This window comes from Ipomoea nil, unplaced genomic scaffold (genome assembly GCF_001879475.1).
Source record: "Ipomoea nil cultivar Tokyo-kokei standard unplaced genomic scaffold, Asagao_1.1 scaffold2847, whole genome shotgun sequence".
Taxonomy (NCBI): domain Eukaryota; kingdom Viridiplantae; phylum Streptophyta; class Magnoliopsida; order Solanales; family Convolvulaceae; genus Ipomoea; species Ipomoea nil.
In genome coordinates, this window is record NW_017619275.1 from 15153 (window position 1) to 35405 (window position 20253).

At 40.1% G+C, this 20253-nt stretch overlaps 1 long non-coding RNA gene across 1 annotated transcript; it reads left to right on the forward strand.

The window, feature by feature from the left end:
• Positions 1-8257: 8257 nt before the first annotated feature.
• LOC109160444 lies at positions 8258-9388 on the forward strand. The gene is made up of 3 exons (XR_002050738.1): positions 8258-8375; positions 8490-8562; positions 9288-9388. It is a non-coding gene; the product is annotated as an uncharacterized LOC109160444 (long non-coding RNA).
• Positions 9389-20253: the final 10865 nt, after the last annotated feature.

A 20253-nucleotide genomic window follows, 5' to 3' on the forward strand; every position in this document is an offset into this window, starting at 1 on the left:
AATGAGGTTCGGGAGAAAAGGAAAACTTAGCCCCCGGTTCATCGGCCCGTACGAAATCGTGGAGAGAATCGGAGACTTGGCCTACCGTCTCGCCTTACCCGTCGAGCTAGAACGAGTGCACAACGTGTTCCACGTATCTCAGCTAAAGAAATACATACACGATCCAAGCCACGTACTCCAACACGAGACCGTGGACCTCGACGAGTCACTAGTATACGAAGAGAAACCCGTAAGAATCCTGGACACCAAGACAAGAAATACCCGGAACTGAGTCGTGGAAATGGTGAAGGTTCTCTGGACCAACCACGGGACCGAGGAAGCCACATGGGAACTTAAGGACACAATGAAGGAGCGGTACCCCGAGCTGTTCACTCCAGGTAACTAAGGGAAAACTTTCCTTTCCTTTTTGTCACCCAGGGCCAAGCTTCGGGGACGAAGCTTCCTGTTAAGGGGGGGAGAGTGTAACACCCCGTGTTACGGATCCTAAAACCAACTGATTAATTAATTAATTAATTAATAACCCAGGAGAAAGAATAAATTATAATGGTTAATTAGGGAAAAGGCCACCATAGCCCATGGGCCCAATTATATAAACCCAACCCCTAAACCCAATAGGAATAAACTCTAAATAAACCCTTGGGTCTATAAATAGGGAACTTAGGGAGCACCTAGAACCCCCCCACACGCCTAGACGCCCCATCACCCCAGGAGAGCTCCAAGAATTCCCTTAGAAGAAATCAAGAAAGCAAGAAAGCTTAAAGAAAGATCCTTCATAGCCAAGGAATTAATTAAGGCTAAGAGGTAACCCATGTCTCAACAAAACCTATTTTCATAACTATGATTTCCCCTTAGGGTTTCCCCCATATTGTTGTAAATGGCGATTGATGATGATTATTATTGATGTCGATATAATGATTCCATGAGGAATCTTGATAATCTTGATATTGGGAGTTTCTTGATAATTATGATGTTCTTGATGATTAATTGGGATTTTGATGATTATGTGCTGTTCTTGATGATTATGATGTTCTTGATGATTAATTGGTACCCTTGAGGATTATGTGTTGTTCCTACCGAATCTTGCAGTTAGAAGACGAACCGTATTCTTGTTGATATAAAAGTGATTAGAACCCTAGGTTGTATTGTATGATCTTATTCTTTGATTATCGGGTGGGAAATCGCATGTTTGGGGTGTTGATTATGATTAGAAAAGCATGTTAGGTTATGTGCCGTTCGTTATCGTATTTGATCTGTGAATTGTCTACGTGTTGTCGTTAATTACGTTGAAAAGTGTCTAAGCATGGTTTCGGGTTCCACAACGGTTCCCGGGACGAAAAGTGGTGAAAAGAGTCAGTGGGGGGTAGGGGACCCACCACCTACCCGCGGCAATTCGGGCAGCTCCGGCAGCGGGCAGCCGGCGGGTGGACCCCCACCCACCGGCTACCCGCTGGAATTTCTCCCACCTCGGGACCCCGGCTTCCCCGTTTGATGTTTCCCCGATCCCCGTGGTGTCCCAACGGACCCCGCTTGTCGTGCCTATGTCTAGTTTGATGTTTCGGGTACCGTTCGTAGGTTTATGAGTCTATTATCTTGCATGCTAGTTGAATTGGTATCCCGTTGACCTAGGTGAAAGATGTATGAACCCCTTAGGACTATTCTTAGTATGTGATGGATCACGCATAGGTTTGTATACGCTTTATTCCCCTTCCCAATGTGTAACGTGGGTTGCATGTGCTTGCTATGTGTTATGTGTGGGTGCTACCCCAATTCGGTTGCGATCGGATTGGTTATCCTGAGCTGCGGTTCAGAAGCTGGCTGCGGTCAGATTGGTATTCCTGGCTGCGGTCAGATGACATTCTCTTGGGCTGCGGTCCACCGTTTGGTTGCGATCAAACGTTTCTATACGAGCTGCGGTTCGTCCTTTATCCTGGCTGCGGTCAGATGACACTCTCTTGGGCTGCGGTCCACTGTTTGGTTGCGATCAAACATTATGATGAGCTGCGGTTCATCGGTCGGTTGCGATCGACCTCCCCGTGTTGCGATGCGGGGCATGGTGCTGCGGGGATGTGTCAGAGCTATATGCGCTGACCCTCATGTATGGGCATGCGATCGGTCCTGTGGCGCCAACAATGTGCGTTATGTGTGTGATATGGACGAGTTGTGATTATGAGTGCCTTGGGATGTGACTATGGGATTTATATTGGGGATTGTTTATGATGGGTTGTGATTATTGTTTATGCTTTACCTTATCTGCCTTATCTATTGTGAACTGCATATGCTCGTTATAACTATTGCTTGTGTCTGACCTTATCTGTCGAGTCATTCCCGGTTTTAAAAGCTAGAGTTCGTAGGATATATCTTCATGCTCACAATGGTTTTCGTATATCTATATATATCTCTATATGTATTGTATTTCAACACATTGGAGTGGGTTACCAGCATCTCTCGCTGAACAGATATATTTGGCTTTCAGGAACAGAAGAATAAGTCACTGGAGCGCGCTAGACTCGGAACGTAGAAGTAGATAGCTCCCCTTTCGGCCTGCGTGCCATATTATGCATTTACATTATTGAGAATATTAGTTAGTTAGCCTGTGCACCTGGGTTCTCTAGCTCAGGTGTGGCATAGCACCCCGTACACTTGTATTATGTTTTGGGATTTAATGAGATATTACCTTTGTCTTATAAGTTTTAAATGCCATGAAAATCTGGGGTGTTACACCCATTCTTCTGCTTGCACAGTCCAAAGCTGCGTCAACATTAAGTTTAAACCAACCCAGAGGAGGTCTCTCCCATTTAGCCTCCCGGACAGAGCTCGGAAAAGACTGAACTTTATGCTGGTTAGCCAACTGCCACTCCAACAGGTAAGTTTGGGCTCCTGAAACAACAGCATGAGTAGATAAAACAACATTATTCCAGATTTTCTCATTCCTAGCTTCCCATATCTTCCAGCATATAGCAATCAGACAACATAACTCGTTAGCAGATAGATTATTAAACTGCAACTCCAACCACTCTAAAAAAGAGGCACACTGGTGATTAGAAGCTTTGCCAAAATAGTCCTAACAACTTCTTGCTAACACACATCTAGAGAAAATATGTTGCATTGATTCGTCTTCCATATTGCAGAGTTGACAAACTGCTGGAACCTGAACCCTCCTAATTTGCAGTAAATCATGTGTGGGGAGGGAACCAGAGCATACCTGCCAACAGAAGACTTTAATTTTCGGAGGCAAATTCAATTTCCAGATTTTTGTCCAGCTTGGCATTTGAACTCGCTGCATATTTCCAATCAACTTCTTATAGCAACTCTTAACAGTGTACTGCCCCTTCTCTTCCTCCATCCAAATGATCTTGTCTTCTGATTTCACTTCAGCCACTGGAATGCTCTTGATTAACTCCACAGAGTTAGCTTCAAAGATGTCTTCAATCATAGGAATGTCCCACCCAGTTTGAGCTTCATTTAAAAGATCAGACACTTTAGAAACTCCAATATTATCAGTTAAAGGGGTTTTAATGAAAGGGGAAACAGTATTTGGAAGCCATGGATCCCCCCAAATATGAATAGATGACCCATCTCCCATTCTCCACCGATAGCTACTTCTAAGGATCTCCTGGGATTCAAGAATACTACGCCAAATATAAGAGGGGTTTCCACCAATTCGAGCTTCAAAGAAGGAGGTCCTAGGAAAATATTTGGCTTTAAACAGTCTTGCCAATAAAGAGTTCTGGAATTGGATAATTCTCCAAGCTTGTTTCCCCAAAAGAGCTATATTAAACTCTCGGATACGACGAAATCCCAATCCTCCCCACTGTTTAGGCACACTCAACGCATCCCAAGCTTTCCACCGAATACTACTTGCACCCTCTCTATCACATCCCCACCAATATCCGTTCATAACACGCTCAATCTCTCTCCCCATCTCTAACGGAAGGAGAAAGACACTCAAAGCATAAGTAGGGATAGCTTGTATGACATTCTTCAATAAGACTTCTCTCCCGACCCTAGATAGAAACCTATTAGTCCAGCTGTTAATTCTTCCCACAATCTTTCCTATGATAAACCCCAAGATTTCCCTCTTCTTTCTTCCAATGACAGAAGGAAGGCCCAGATAGTTACCCACTCATAAAACCTTCCCTCATTTCCAAGACACCACTCACAGCCCTTCTGTCTTCCACTGGCACGTTTCTACTGAAAGTCAGAGTAGACTTATCATAGTTAACAGCCTGCCTAGAGGCTTCAACGAACTGGTCAAGGATCTCCTTAATTGAACTAGCTTCTAAAATGTTGGCTTTGCAGAAAATATAGCAATCATCCGCAAAAAATAGATTGGTTATCACTGGGGCTCTCCTAGCAATAGACACCCCATGAATCCTTCCCTCACTTACTTTCCTTTGTATCAGGAGATGAAAAACTTCAAGAATCAGAATGAAAAGATAAGGGGAAATTGGATCTCCTTGGCGAAGGCCTCTCCTAGGAGTGACAGAACCAATTTCCTTCCCCTCCAGAAGAAAAGAATACTCAACCGTGGAAATCAAATTCCATATAAGATTAACAACCTGGCTTGAAAAACCCATCGTGGAAAGGACACCCCTTAAAAATTCCCAGCTGACTCTATCATAGGCTTTGCTTAAATCGAGCTTAATACCAACGAAACCAGACTTCCCCTGACTCTTTCTTTTGAGATAGTGATTAACCTCATAAGCAATCATCACACTATCCGTGATTAGTCTACCCGGGAGGGAATAAGAGATACGAGTGGAGAGGAACGGTTTTAACCTATTGGCAAGTATTTTTGAGACCAGTTTATACATGATATTGCATAGAGCAATGGGTCTCAGATCTCCTAGGACCTCAGGTTTCGACTTCTTAGGAATGAGCACAATGTGGGTAGAATTAATCCCCATGGGGAGGGAACCAGACTGAAAACAATCAGGACAGAATTACAAAAGATGGGGACCCAAAATATCCCAAAAATGTTGGAAAACTCTAGACTCATCCCATCTGGCCCTGGTGACTTCCCACCCTTCATATCAAAGAGAGCAGATTTAACCTCCTGTAAATCAACTCTACGGCTAAAGGCCAAATTTTGAGCCTTAGTGATTTTAGGCTGAACAACATTGAGAACAGACTCCCAATTCCCCAAGCAAGATTGAAAGAGATTACAATAGTGAGAAGTAATTAGATTGTTAAGGGCAGTACCTTCCTCCACCCAGGTTCCGCTCTCATCCCTTAGACGTTTGATGGAGTTTGTTTGCCTTCGTCTTCTCACAGTGTTGTGAAAAAAAGTACGTAGAATTTGTATCCCCTTCTTTTAACCAAAACTGCTTAGCTCTCTGTCTCCAACAATCATTCTGATGACGTAGAGCTCGTAAGTATTCATACTGGGCTTCCTTATAAAGTGTAATACCATGAGCATCACGCCTGGATTTGAATCTCTCCGTTCGAATTCTCCAGAAGGTTATACGCCGGTTAAAATCCTTCGCAAAGTCCTTACCCCAAAACCAAATTGCTCTGCCACATCTAGCAATTCGGTCAATTAGATCAAACCCATGTGATTTAAACCAGCTCTCAATCATCACCTCTATGCAATTAGATTCCTGAAGCCATAGATTCTCAAATCTAAATCTCCGCACTAGTATGGAAGTGGGCTGTGGTAATATCTGTAAGTGGATAGGGATGTGATCACTTTTCGGTACCACAATAGAGCTTTCCCTAGCTTGATTAAACATATCACCCCAAGAATTCGAAACTAGAACTCTATCCAACTTTTCTTCGATCTAATTAGGAGTACCCTTCGACCGCTCCTAAGTAAATTGATAACCTTCAAAAGGGAAATCTCTCAAGCCACTTTGCTCAACAGCTTCACTAAAACCTTGAATAAGTCTGATGGGTTGAGGGTTACCTCCCCTTTTCTCATCCGGATGAAGCACATCATTGAAATCTCCCATAACCACCCAAGGGAGGGGGGTTAAGATTTGACAGCCGTCTCAATAAACGCCATGACTCATTACGATTGTGAAGATCAGGCGTACCATAGAAGTCGGTGAAACGCCAAGGATCCTCCCCAATACACAGACGGACCTCAGCATCGATATGGTGAGGATAGAAAGATTTAATGTCGACTTCGGTCCCTTCCTTCCACATAATAGCAAGGCCCCCTTTACGACCTACGCAGTCCACAATAAATAAACCCGAAAAGCCCAGTTTGCTTTTAATGGGTTGTAACTTAGTATTGCCTAAAAATGTCTCAATAAGGAACACAATGTTGGGTCTCTTAGCATGGACTAAGTCCAATAAGACTTGAACTGTCTCTGGGTTCCCAAGCCCACGACAGTTCCAGGATAGCAAACTCATTGCTCTGGGCGAGCCTGACGCACAGGACCCGCCCCAAACCCCTTTTTTTGCACAACCTCCACACAAGACAAATCCATAGATTTGACATTGGGCTCCAACTCTGGGCCTTCCATTTCCACTCTACATCTCTTCTGGTCCACAACAACCAGCCCACTCTCCTCATAGGTGGCCTCAGGGCCCACAAGCATGTCAAACATACCCTCAATCGCATTTTTGACCATATCCGATAAAGGAGGAGACACGTGTTGATCACTGGCAATCCTCGTACAACTGTTGTCCTTTTCCCCACGACTTGTACTTGGGATCGTACCACCACTAGCTGCTGATCCCGAAATAGACGGATGGCGACAGGTGACCAGAGGTGTCCTATCCAGATTCTGATGTTCACCCACCAACCAACGACTTCCCGTCGACGGAGGAGAACGGCGGCCCGCCGCCCTTAGCCATGGACCAAATGGCTTTTCATCTCTCAGACTCACACCTTCAAACAATTTTGGACAGAATTTCTCAGTGTGTTGTAGGAGGCCACAGATGAAACAGAAATTCGGGAGACGTTCGTAGCGAAAAGAAATCCAAGACCATTCCCCACCATTGCGTTTGATACGCATCTTACTCAACATAGGTTTTAGAAAATTCACCGTTACCCGGATGCGAAGAAACGATCTCCACCAATCATCAATTTTACTCTCATCATTGCATACAAAACTCCCAATAAAATTTCTAATAGCTTTTGCCGTTTTCTCAGAATAGAAACCCAGAGGAAGATCGTGGATCTAAATCCAAAAGTCGACAGTATCGAGAGGCATAGCCAGAGGAGGAATATCTGGCTGTAATCTCGCAAGCACCAGAAGGCAATGATCATAAGCCCAAGGGCCATCATCCATGATACACTAGACATCGACTTCATGAAAGAACTGAAACATGAAAGTGTTATGTGAGAGCTCCTTCATCACCATTCCTCTACCTGGACGCCACACAGAAGCGAGAGTATCCCTCATGAAAGCGAACTTGACCGTTTTGTCAGTCATGAGCCTGCCGACTAGAGTGAAACGGTTGTCCACATTCTGTTCGAGGACAATGGCATCATCACCATCCTCATTGATCTCTAGTGCAGCATAGGCCATCTCAAGATTATCAGCGTCGTCTTGCTGAACCTCAGTCTGGATAGTGGCTGGAGGAGGCACAGGAGGGGACTTTGAACTTGACGGAACGTCCATCGGCACAAGAAAGACACGAGGATGAAAACACCGAGACAGCAAGAGCAGGGGAGAGGGAGAAAAAGACCAGATCACAGGCAAAACAAAACACTCTATAAGGAGGGAGACAAGCTTGTTACAAGGAACAAGGAAGAAAAGCTAATTTGAGGTTTAACAACCATGAAATATTGTTTTGATGCTCTAGATATTAAGGAATCTAACACGGGTTTTATACAGTTAAAATGTATGTTTAAGTTCTCTCCATACTAATATAGTACCCCATGATTTCATTGCATCTGACCCACTCTGTTATTGTGTCTTGCATCCACACTGCAAACTTATCATATTTGCTTCATTTATTTTTTATGGTTACTGTGTTTTACTCAAGATCACACTTTTCTTTTCTATTTTTCATATTTAATTTTAAGGTAATTATTTTTTGTCCAATTGCCTAAAATCTCCATAAATATTCTTACACTGTAAAACAATATTTAATCCATTATTTGCTAATCTTAATTTTTCAGATTAGGCAACACTTTTTAGCTTTACAAGGTAAAGTACATTGCTAAGATTATGGTGTGATATCAAGTTTATGCTTATATGATAAAATTAAAGTTGGGTGAAACTTGTAAATCTTATTCTTACACACTCATTTTATTTATTGATTTATTTTTTGTTCTGAAGGGTGTATTTTTTGGAGTTGAAGGCCAAATGACGTTATTGTACTGTTATTTATGCTATTATTTTTGAAGGCACATAAGGACTTTAACCATTACATGCATTACTGATTTTTTTGCCGTTTATACTAAGTTCCTTTCGATGGTATTCTAATATTTTTATGTGGTTTGCTTTTAGTTTTTTTATTTTTTATTTTTTATTTTTTTATTTTTTTTTAAATCTTTGTTTGATCATAAATGTGGTATTCTTATTTCTTAGGAAATTAAAATTATGAATTTGAGTTGCAGTATAAATATGGCAGCATCAAGATTGCAACTTGATCTACAACAAGGTACATATTGTTATGGATGTAATATTTGATATCCAAACTTTTATAGTGATTTTCTCCTGAAATTGTTTTATAGATTTAGCAAGTTTTATTTGTCTTTATAAAACTTCAGATTTTGAATTTAACATACTAGTTTTGGATTCTCTTTTGACATTTTGCTAAAACTTAATTGTGGAGGTAATGTTTGACACTTGAAATTTTGATAATAAAAGAATATAAACTTTTCAAAGAGAAAATTAAAATTTTCTTATTCAGCTTGATGTATTCCTTTTTTTTTTTGTTTTTTTTTTTTGTTTTTATTTTTTTTTTTTGAAATCAGTGTTCCTAAAAGTTGGATACTTTTAAATGTGGAGATTTTACCATAAATTAGCTTGGATTTGATCTTGTAGATGTCTTCATGAGTATGTACTAAGTTTTGACAACTTAGTTAATGATCTCAATTAGGAGCATACCAAAATTTGAAGGTATAACCCATAGTTTGGAACTTTATTTAACATTTCTTTGTTATATAAATTTTGATTTTAGGAAGTAAATTAGTGGAGAATGAAATATGATTACATGCTATAAGCAACTAAATGAAATATTAGCAAAGGAAAGTTATGTTAGAAATTAAATATAAGCACAAGAAAGTATAAAAGTGATACAAATCAACTATCGAATTGAATATATAATTTTGAATAATTTATTATTCATACTTGAAAAAAAATCTATATTTTTTTTAATGACAGGGAATTATTGCATATCTAGACATCAAATCGGACCCGACCAGACATCATATCAGACATTCTCTCTAAGACAAAGGACTTCCAAAGTGCCGACAACAATAATTTTGATAAACTTGAGAATTATTATATGTCTTTATGTGCATAGAATTGCATATATTCTCATGTCTAGTATGACCAACTTATTTAGGAATCATTTATATCACATTACATTCTTGTAATTCAATATTGTACTATGAAAAATATTGTTCTATTTTGAAATTTTAATTGATGCTAAAATATTTTATTGCAATTACATGAAATTTTTGTGAAAATCTTTTTCGATATAACTATGTGTAAATTATCAATTATTAAAAAAATTATAAATATCTCCAAATATAAAATTTAGTGATGACAACGAATATGGAAAAACGTCAGTAAATGTATTTTTATTGACAAATTGGTATTTCATCAGCAATTATATGATAAGCATAATAATATACATAATTGTCAATAAATGTTAGTAAATACACATTCATATATATATATATATATATATATATATATATATATATATATATATATATATATATATATATATATATATATATATATATATATATACGACGTCGGCTTTTACTTAAAACCCGAAGCCGTATGTTACATACGACGTCGGTTGTTTAACCGACGTCGTATCATTTACTTACGACGTCTCGAAAGATAACCGACGTTAAATGGGGTATTTTAATCGACGTTAAAACCTTTTTCTGTAGTAGTGGCTATATCATATTCATTTGCTTCTTTGATATATGATTATGTGTTTGAGTCTTGATAGAGCTTTACCCTGGGTTTATATTGTGTTTATGTGATAATCTTGATGTTTATGTGATAATCTTGATGTTCTTGATACTATGATTGATTATATGGATGATCTTGTGTTTTGATTATGTCTAGAGCCCTAGGGTTTATATCGGGAATTTCGTAATATGATGTTCTTGGTGTATTCTGGTGGGTTTATGCATGATCGGGTGTTGAGTCTAGCCTAGGACTTGTGTTTAGGACTTTGCATATAGATTTCTTGATATTCTTGTGGTTCCGGATGCTCCTGAACCGTTATATGATTATGATTGGTCTTGGTATGTTTAGGAGTCGTGTTAGTACGTATTTGGTGTGATTCTTGGATTAATTCCGTTAATTGGATAGGTGGTGTTGTCATTATGCGTTTGAATGTGTTTGAACATGGTTTCGGGTTCCACGAGAGATCCCGGGACCGAAAGTTGCCTGTGTATCAGAGGGGGGGGGGGGGGGGGTAGGTGGGGGTGGCTGACCACCCGCCCTCTACCCACTGCCCGTGTCACTGTTCCAGCGGGCAGCCGGCGGGCGGTGGTTTGCCTGCCGGCCACCCGCTGGAATAGCGTGTGGCCACCGGCGGGAGGCTGGCAGGTGGTCCTCCACACGCCACCTACCCGTTGGAAACCGGTCAAGGTTCGTGATGTTTTCTCCCGTTTGATGTTCCCCCGTGTCCCGTTGTACTCCGTTTGTCGTGTATGAGTCTCGTTTGGTGTTTTATGCATCGTTCTAGGATTTTATGTGTAATACGTGTCATTGTTGTTGTGTCTTGATTGTTATGTGATTATGTGTTGATTGATTGAATGATGATGACTCTCGTGGTCATTGCGCAATGACCCGTGTGACTAATGATGATGATGAGATTGTGATTGGTGGAAATGAATTGTTGGCGGTTGGCACCACTTATGCCCCGTCATTGTACTAAAGGTACAGGCTATAGCGGTGACTGTGCTAAAGGCACACACCCACCTTCGACTAGCTTGGCGTTGAGCATGGGTTAGGTTATAAGTGTTGCGGTGTCATGTTAGAGCTATATGCGCTAACCCCTTGATAGTGGCACTAGAGGTGCGGATCATTGAATGGCACTGCCGTACCATCTTGATATGTTGGTGGTTCATAGGCGATTTTTCGGTGGGGGCACGAAGTTGCCTGGAGGCATAAAGGGTGGTGATATAAGGGTGGCCTGGAGGTATAGGTTGGAACTGATATAAGGACGGAGGGGAGCTACAAGGTTGGAACTTGGTATAAGGTTGGAATACAAATTGTGTGCTTTGATGACTACTTGCTAATTAATTGTATTGAATGCCTTAGTTGCCTCTACTTGTTATTTGCATGCTTATCTGCCTGTTATGTCTTGCATTGCATGTTTAGGGTGTCTATTAGTTCTTATGATTATTCAATGATATTGAGTCTGTTAATATGCCTTGAGTCTTGATCTTGGATTTAAACTAGAGTCTCGTAAGTATATATGTATTCCAATTTCAAAATGAGTTTCTTATATCTACCTATATTGTACTTAACGCGTTGGAGTGGGTTACCAGCATTATTCGCTGACGGTTGTTATACCAAATGTTTTTCAGGGACAACTGAGTAGCTTCAGAGCGCGCTAGTTGGATTCGTGGACTTAGTTTAGATAGTCCTAGCCTTGATGAGATGGCCTGCGTGCCTTGATTTGTATTTGGGTATTAATTATGGGTTATGCTTTGTTAGTTAGTTTAACCTGTGCATCTGAGTTCTTTAGCTCAGATGTGGCATAACACCCCGACTACTATGTTTAGCTTATGCTCTTATTGGGAATTAGTAATAGTTTCGCCTTTATTTTATGGGTTTTAAATATATCAAAAATTAGGGGTGTTACAGTTGGTATCAGAGCCTAAGTTCGACCATAGGACAATGCCTTTAGAATAAGACTTTGGGACATTAAACTTGAACTCTAGGTACTTACATACTTGGGATGTTAAGAGTTAGACTTTAAGAATCTAGGCTGCATCTACGATAATACTCTAAGTTTGAGACATTAAGTTGTTAAGCTTTGACTCTAGGTGTTCAAATACTTAGAACTTAAGAATCTTAGGACGCGCGGTGAGGTTGTGAGTTTATCTATCATTGTCTACTTAACTTCTTCTTACTCTATTCTATGCTTAGCTTAAGAGTTTCCCATAATTATAGCATCAAGGTAAGAATGCAAACCCCTAACTTACCGTTACGATCGGTACTGATCGTGTAAACACCGGAATGGCACCAACAAGGAACCAGTTGAGAACCCCCGAGCCTCCGACCCAAGATTCGTTAACCCAGAACCTACAAAACAGTTGACTCAGGTTGCCCAGACATTGAGCAACACCATCCTCACTAACAACAACCGATCACCCCCAAACGGGAACCTAGACGTGGCTCGCCAAGTCTCGAGCTATCGCCCACCTATCTTCGCAGGGGAAGAAGATCCTACGACCCTCGAGGAATGGATCTGAACATTCAACAAGATCTTTAAAGTAGTGGGATACCCGGAAGGACACCGTGTGGAACTAGCCTCATTCTACTTCGGACATGAGGCTGCTCTTTGGTGGGTTCACGAGGGACCTGCCTGTAACACCCCTAATTTTTAAAACTTTTAAAGCTTATGAAATAAAAGGCAAATCTATTATAAATTCCCAAACAGAGCATAACTAAACATAATAGTCGCGGTGCTATGCCACATCTGAGCTGGAGAACTCATATGCACAGGCTAAACTATCCAAACATAAGAAATCCTCAAATCAATATTCGATACAACTTCAAGGCACGTAGGCTGATAATTGAACTAATCTATCTAAGTCCAGGCTCTCACTAGCGCGCTCCGCAGCTAAGGCTCATTACCTGAAAAACATTCGGTATAACAACCGTCAGCGAATAATGTTGGTAACCCACTCCAACGCGTTAAGTACAATATAGGTAGGTATAAGAAACTCATTTTGAAACTGGAATACATATATACTTAAGAAACTCTAATTTAAATCCGAGAACAAACTCAGTCAAGCACAACAGATATATTCAATACAATTAAGACTCAACATAAAGATTCTAGCATGCATCCTAGGGTCTCATGACTGCGCAATATCAATCATATCAATATCCAGTTATCATTATAGTCAAACAATCAACAATAAGACACGCATTGGTGTACACACATATGGTGGTGCCGCAGGACCATTCACATGACCCGAACCTTGAGTTCCATTGCCAAGGGGTCAGTGTATATAGCCCTGACATGGCCCTACAGCACTTTAACTTGTACCGCAGCACAAGGAGATTGATCGCAACAAATCAATGAACCGTAGCTCATTTATATCATAAACGTTTGATCGCAACCAAACGGTGAACCGCAGCCCTATATATATATATATATATATATATATATATATATATATATATATATATATATATATATATATATACATATATATAACAGCTAATTGTTCTCAACCAATCCAACTGCATGTATAGCCGACCGATCACAACCGGTCGGGTTAATACCTGGTGGTTCTCAACCCACCAGATAGTAATTATAGACAATTGATCGCAACCAATTGGGGTATCATGCATAATAAACATAGAAGCCAAACAACATGCAACCCACATTGACACATAACGAAGGGGAATTATCGGGGAACACTTAACCCAACATAACTCATACGTAACAATCCATATTAAACCACTCATTACACTCCTACGGGATCATACACCTTCCTCCTAGGCCAATGGGATACCAATTCAACTAGCATGCAATACACAAGACTCTTTTATCCTAAGAATGGCACCCGAAACATCAGACTAGACTCACATACGACAAACGGGGTACAACAGGACACGGGGAAACATCAAACGGGAAAAAACACCACGAACCACGCCGGAATTCCAGCGGGTAGGTGGCGGGTGGAGGACCACCCGCCGGCGGTGGGCACTTTTCCAGCGGGTGGCCGGCGGGCAGTCCACCGCCCGCCAGCTGCCCGCTGGAACAGTAGCATCGGGCAGCGGGTAGATGGCGGGTGGTCAGTCCCCCACCTACCTCCCACTGATACACATGCAACTTTATCGCCCCGGGATCCCTTGTGGAACCCGAAATCATGTCCAAACACATTCAAACACATAATGACCACACCGCGTATTCAATCAACGGAATTAAACCAAGAATCACACCAAATACTTCCTAACACGATTTCTAAACATGCCAAGACTCAACACCCTATCATGCAAATTCCCACCCAAACATACCAAGAATAACATAATACAAAATCCATGTTATTACCCTAGGGCTCTATACATAATCAAAACACAAGATCATTTATATAACTTATCATAATATCAAGAACATCAAGATTATCACATAAGCATCAAGATTAACACATAAACATCAAGATTATCATATAAACACCATATAAACCCTAGGCAAAGCTCTATCAAGACTCAAGCACATAATCATATATCAAAGGAGCCAATGAATAAGATATAGCGAGGAAAATAGGTTTTGTTGAGACATGGGTTACCTCTTAGCCTTAATCAATATCCTTGGCTATTAAGGTTCTTTCTCTAAGATCTTCTCCCCGTGGGTTCTCTTACGTTTGGTGACAGGGGAATTCCTGGGAATATCTTGTGTGGTATAATCAATTGTGGTGGGATTTCTAAGTGTTTCCTAAGTCCTTATATATATATATATATATATATATATATATATATATATATATATATATATATATATATATATATATATATATATATATATATATATATATATATATATATATATATATTTAGGTGTCCTAACTAGGGTCTGAATAGTAAGGATTCCCTTATCCTATTCCTTATAGGACTATGGGTTTGGTTTAAGGATAAGGGTCCATGATCCATGGTGGGCCACCTTAATTAATTAAGGGGATCCTGGCCCAATCAAATCCTTTCTAATTATTATTAACGGTAATCAATTAAATAATTAGTCCGGGTTAGAGGTCGTAACACGGGGTGTTACACTGCCTGTAGGCAAGAACCGGGATTCAACAGGGAAACCCTGAAGGCTCGGTTACGGGGACGTTTCTACCCCGCGCATATAATGGCAGCCATGTACGAAGGATTTCTCCACCTGAAACAGGGAATAGCTACAGTGGTGGAATACCACAAACGATCCCACGAGCTAGCTCATTTATTGGTACCCACAAAAGCGACTAAAGTAGAAAAGTTTGTGGCGGGTCTCCACTTAGAAACTCGAAAGGCTTTAACCGTGAGTAAATCCGGGTCTCTCAACGAGGTTTACACTAGCAACGCCGACCTTTACCAAATCCAACTTCTACGACGGGGAATTCAGGAGCAAATCTGGGAAAAGGAGTAATAAGAGTGGGGGACCACTTGTAAAGAGAACTAGGACGCCAATTAAAGGTAAAGAAGTGAAGTAACACATGAACAACGCCTTTGCTCAATCTTTAGTGCAAGGTAAGCATATCATGTTGACTTGTGAACCCTTGCCTCAACTTAAAAGTATCATTCGCCCTTGAACCCCAGCCTCTCGGTATTCCTAATTGTTGAAACCATTGCCTCGAATCCTTGGTTACTCTTGAAGGCAATTAAACACCCATTATGCCTTTACTCACTCTTTGATTCTAATTTATCCTTGGAAACCTTAAATCGTTATGAGCTTGGAATCATCGCCATTGCTCTAATCTTGTATCCGTCTCTTTCGAACCCTTGCTAAAACCCTACAAGTGGTGTAAACCCCTTGCTTCGTCTAAGTGGCATGAGGGTTGATGCTTATTAGGTTGGTGTTAGGATAGTTGTTAAAAAAGGCTCGGCGTGTCAAGCAGAGACGACAGACTCATGGAAAGTGTCGTGCACTAAGCTTCACTGCAATGAAGATCTTACTTTGGAATAAGGACCTTGACGGTTTTAAGGCACCGTAAGAATTACATACGACGCACAAAATCGCCAAACATCATGTGACGTCGAGAGCAGTCAACCAAATGCATTCCAAGAAAGAGAAAGGCATCACTAAGAATTTGGTCACTAAAGGATTAAATGGGACCGAACGACAAGCCGAACTTCAAGAAAGACCAAGAGGGCTTGTCGTTAACCAAGACAAGGAAAAGACAAAAGATTGGATTACAGCCAGCTACCTTATGCAGATTTCAAGATTTGCCGACTGTGAACAAGACGCGGCCTATTGAGCGATTAGCAAGGGCACGCACGAATCCTTGGGAAAAGGAACCATGGATCGCCTCAAGGAGTTAACTTTGGTAAATGACTTAAACCCACGTCTCTTTTTCAAAAGGTACTATCGATTGCGTTAGTTGTGAAGTTACAGCTGAACCCTACGACTCAACCAACTAGGAATGATTGACAAAAAGAAACGTGCAAACCAAGAAGACGAGTTGAGAACTCGCGCTACGGACTTACAAAGGCCTCAAGTCATGTTCTAAGGATGGACCAAGTTTCTTACAATCTTGGTTATCGTTCGCATCTTCAAAAAAACTCCTTCAAGATTTTGTAAAAAGAAAGAATGCCGACACTTGTGGTACAAACCCATTCCAGTCCTTAGCCCTTTGTTTACCTTACCAAAAGCCCCTGAATCAGTTAAGAATAAAGGAGACATCCTTTCCGCCCAAGAAGAACAAAATAAGACGGCTAGAGTCTAAGGACATTTCTTATCATAAGATTTCGTGCACCCTTTCTAGGGTCGTACTCTCAAGGGAAGTGTAGGGAACACTTTGGTATCAAGACCTCAATTACTAGGGTCAAACAAGGAAGTAAAATAACTCGTAAGGACAACCAAGTCATTTCGCAACAAGAATCAATAACCGACTGCATTCCATGAAGGAAGGAAGCGTGCTAAGAGCTTTCTCTACTAGAAGCATTACCATAAGGGTGCAACAAGTCAAATTCTGGGAAGGACGTGAAGTCGTGCTAAGGATTTCACCTACCAAGATAGGAATGAAATTCTGTTGGTCCCGATAGGGTGGTGAAAGTCTAGAGAGGGGGGGGGGGGGGGTGAATAGACTTTCAAGATTTTTCAAAATAAATAACTCTTTGGTAACTTCAACTCTAAATATCAAGTAAATAGAGTAAGTTTAAACTGCACAGCGGAATAGGTAGTATGTAAAGAGTTATGCCCAATTAATGAATTAAATACACATGTAAGATAGAATAAAGTAACAGAGGTATCTTGAATATATAAAGGAGATGGTGCACTCAATATATAAAAGCAATATTCAAGATTATAAATAAATATCGTATCACGTCGGCCGTGTAATGAATGTTACATGCAACACGTCAAACTTGCTTAGAATAATTCAATATTTAAGCTTGAGAAGGTTGAGTCACATGCATACGTGAAAACACACTAAACCCGAACGATTAAGATTGACTGTAAATAGTAAACGGGTTAGTCGGATAAGATAAATAGATAGAGCAAATTATGTAAGTGTGGTATGTAAATGAGAGAGGAAATTTATAGTGGTTCGGAAGTGGTGTAATCTTCCTAGTCCACTTTTCTCCTTTCGCGTCTAGGAGAAATTCACTATTTTTCACACACAGTTACAATAGTGAATAAGTGCTACACAAGCACTTCTTCCGGATGTTTTGCACACAGCTACACCCAACTCCAAGTGTCTCGCACACATCTACACTTAACTCCGAGTATTTCGCACACAGCTATACTCAACACCAACTAAGTGTCTTGCACATAGCTACACTTAGCAAATACGAGTGTTTTGCACACAGCTACACTCACTAGAGTATTTTGCACACAGCTATACTCTTTTTACAATTACAAATACAAAGGTAATTGTATCTCTCTCCAACTAGATTTTTGAGACTATTCAGACTAAGTCTCTAAGAATATTTGAGCACTTGCACTTTTAATTTTTCGTGTGTATTGCACTTCTATCTCGTGTCTATCTTGTACACCTTTGCTTCTGTCTTCAAGTCTTCGTGGCTTTTTATAGGCAATCAAATATATCCGTTGGAGTGGGATAATTTGATATTTGAAATTTGAATCTTCATAGCCTGATATTGTTGACAATAGTAGGTCTTCAATTTTGATTTGATTGTCAATTTGCCTGACAAGATAATATCTTATCTCCAATTGATTTGTTCAAAATATTATTTTGTTGTCATATTGAATATCCAACGTATCTTTGAAATAAATTCATCTGATTGAATTTATTTCTAGGATAAGTTTTTATATTCATTTCTTCATAGGTATTTTTCCGTTCTAATCAAATGTCTTTCAGGCAATTTTGGCTTCTTGTGGCATGTGGGTAGACTTAGAATAAATTCCTTCGAATTTGTCCAATTTCTAATCATCTTGCTTCTTTGCCACATTGTGCTACTTTGACTTGAGCATCGTGCTTTTCTGATTTGGTCACTCATCGTGCTCCTTTTGAACATTGTGTTCCCTAGCACACACATCGTGGGAATCACTCATCGTGCTCCTTTTGAACATTGTGCTCCCTAGCACACACATCGTGCTCTTTTTAAATCCTTGGGGGGAGGGGGGGGGGGGGGGAATCGATCTCGGGTGTGATTGTTTTGAGTAAGGACTTCTACCATTTCGCCGTTAGGCTCATCCAGTCATTTTTTGCAACGCCATTCCTTTATGCTTCTTTCTCGGATGAATACTCGTAGGACCAAAATTAATTTCTCAAATTAATTTTGTTCTTCCTATGGTAGATTTCTTTTGACTCGCTATTCTGATTTATGATGCTTGTACTCAAAGACCTAAAAACTAAGGGGATCTAAAGTACATTTGGCTTCATCAAAACTTACAAAAAATATTCCTATCAATTTTCCCCCTTTTTGATGACGCCAAAACCTATACTCAGTCATTTGGCTTGTCTTTTAAAAACAATTATTTTTCAAAAGATTTTATTAACTTAGACATAGCCAAGACGAGTTTAACATTTGATTTTGACTCTAAGAAAGGTATTTTTAGCAACTAAAATTCCTATTCGCATTTTTGGACTTTAATAATAATGAATTTTTGCATTTTTCCAATTTATGCGATTTGATACAAACTAAGCTAAAAATGTTACCTTTCAAGACAAATAAAATATCAATAAATAAGAAGGAAAACTAGTAGCATCATAAACAGATAATTCGAATCATTCCAAATTGTTCCAAATTGTTCATGGGTTCATGTTCTCGTGGACCATACAAAAACAAATGTGACAATCATACAAATCATCTAATTACTTTGTTTCTCCTCTCTTTAAGCACATGATTTATATGATTTTGAACATCAATGAAATTGTCACTAATGGCATAATTGTTGCATGCCTGCCCAACTGAATAGTAGTTGAATGCTTCAATGATGTTGTTTCCGGGCAGTATACTTTCTTCATACCATATGATGCACTCTTCTAGACTTCTTCCATTTTGTAGCTCAGCATCATTGACCTTGATATAGTCCTTTAGAACCATGATCATCAAAGCTCTAGCATAGCTTTGGATTCTCCTGAAATTCTCATTCGAAACCCACAAATTTTGATCACTTGGACCACTCTTCTTCATTCCCTTTGGTAGATCATTCAAAGTTACCAACTTTGGCATTTCAACTCTACCATCTCTTGGTGTGGATTCCAAATAGAGAGCTGCACGGTTATACCAATTAATTTGCTCAACATTTCCACCTGCACAAACAATGTCACGAAAAGAACGGTTAGTGGTATTTGCGTTGCTTGATCCTCCTAGACTGCCAGCCTCACCACCACCGAACCAATATTCTAATCCTCCTCTTCTAGCAACATTTCTGCCAGCAGATCTGCCTCCTCCACCTCTACTACTGCTTGTGCCAACATTTCGAGTGGCCATGGCAGTCATCATCATCTCAAGCATGCCTTCCAAATGACTGAATCTCTCTTCCCCCTTTTTGGCGTAATCAAGGAGTGTATGAACCGATTCACGAAGAGATGAAATGGATTCGGAAATATTTTCATATGATCCCCAAGGCAGCCTACTTTGGTGTTGACGGAGATGAGATCCGTGTGGACATCACTAATTTGCTTCTCATGTTGATGAACAACATTGAGAATTCCTTGGCTTTGACTCACGACAATTGCTTCATTTGCCTTTTCAGAATTCTTGAGGATTTGAGAGAGTTGGATGTAGAACTCATTGAGTTGCA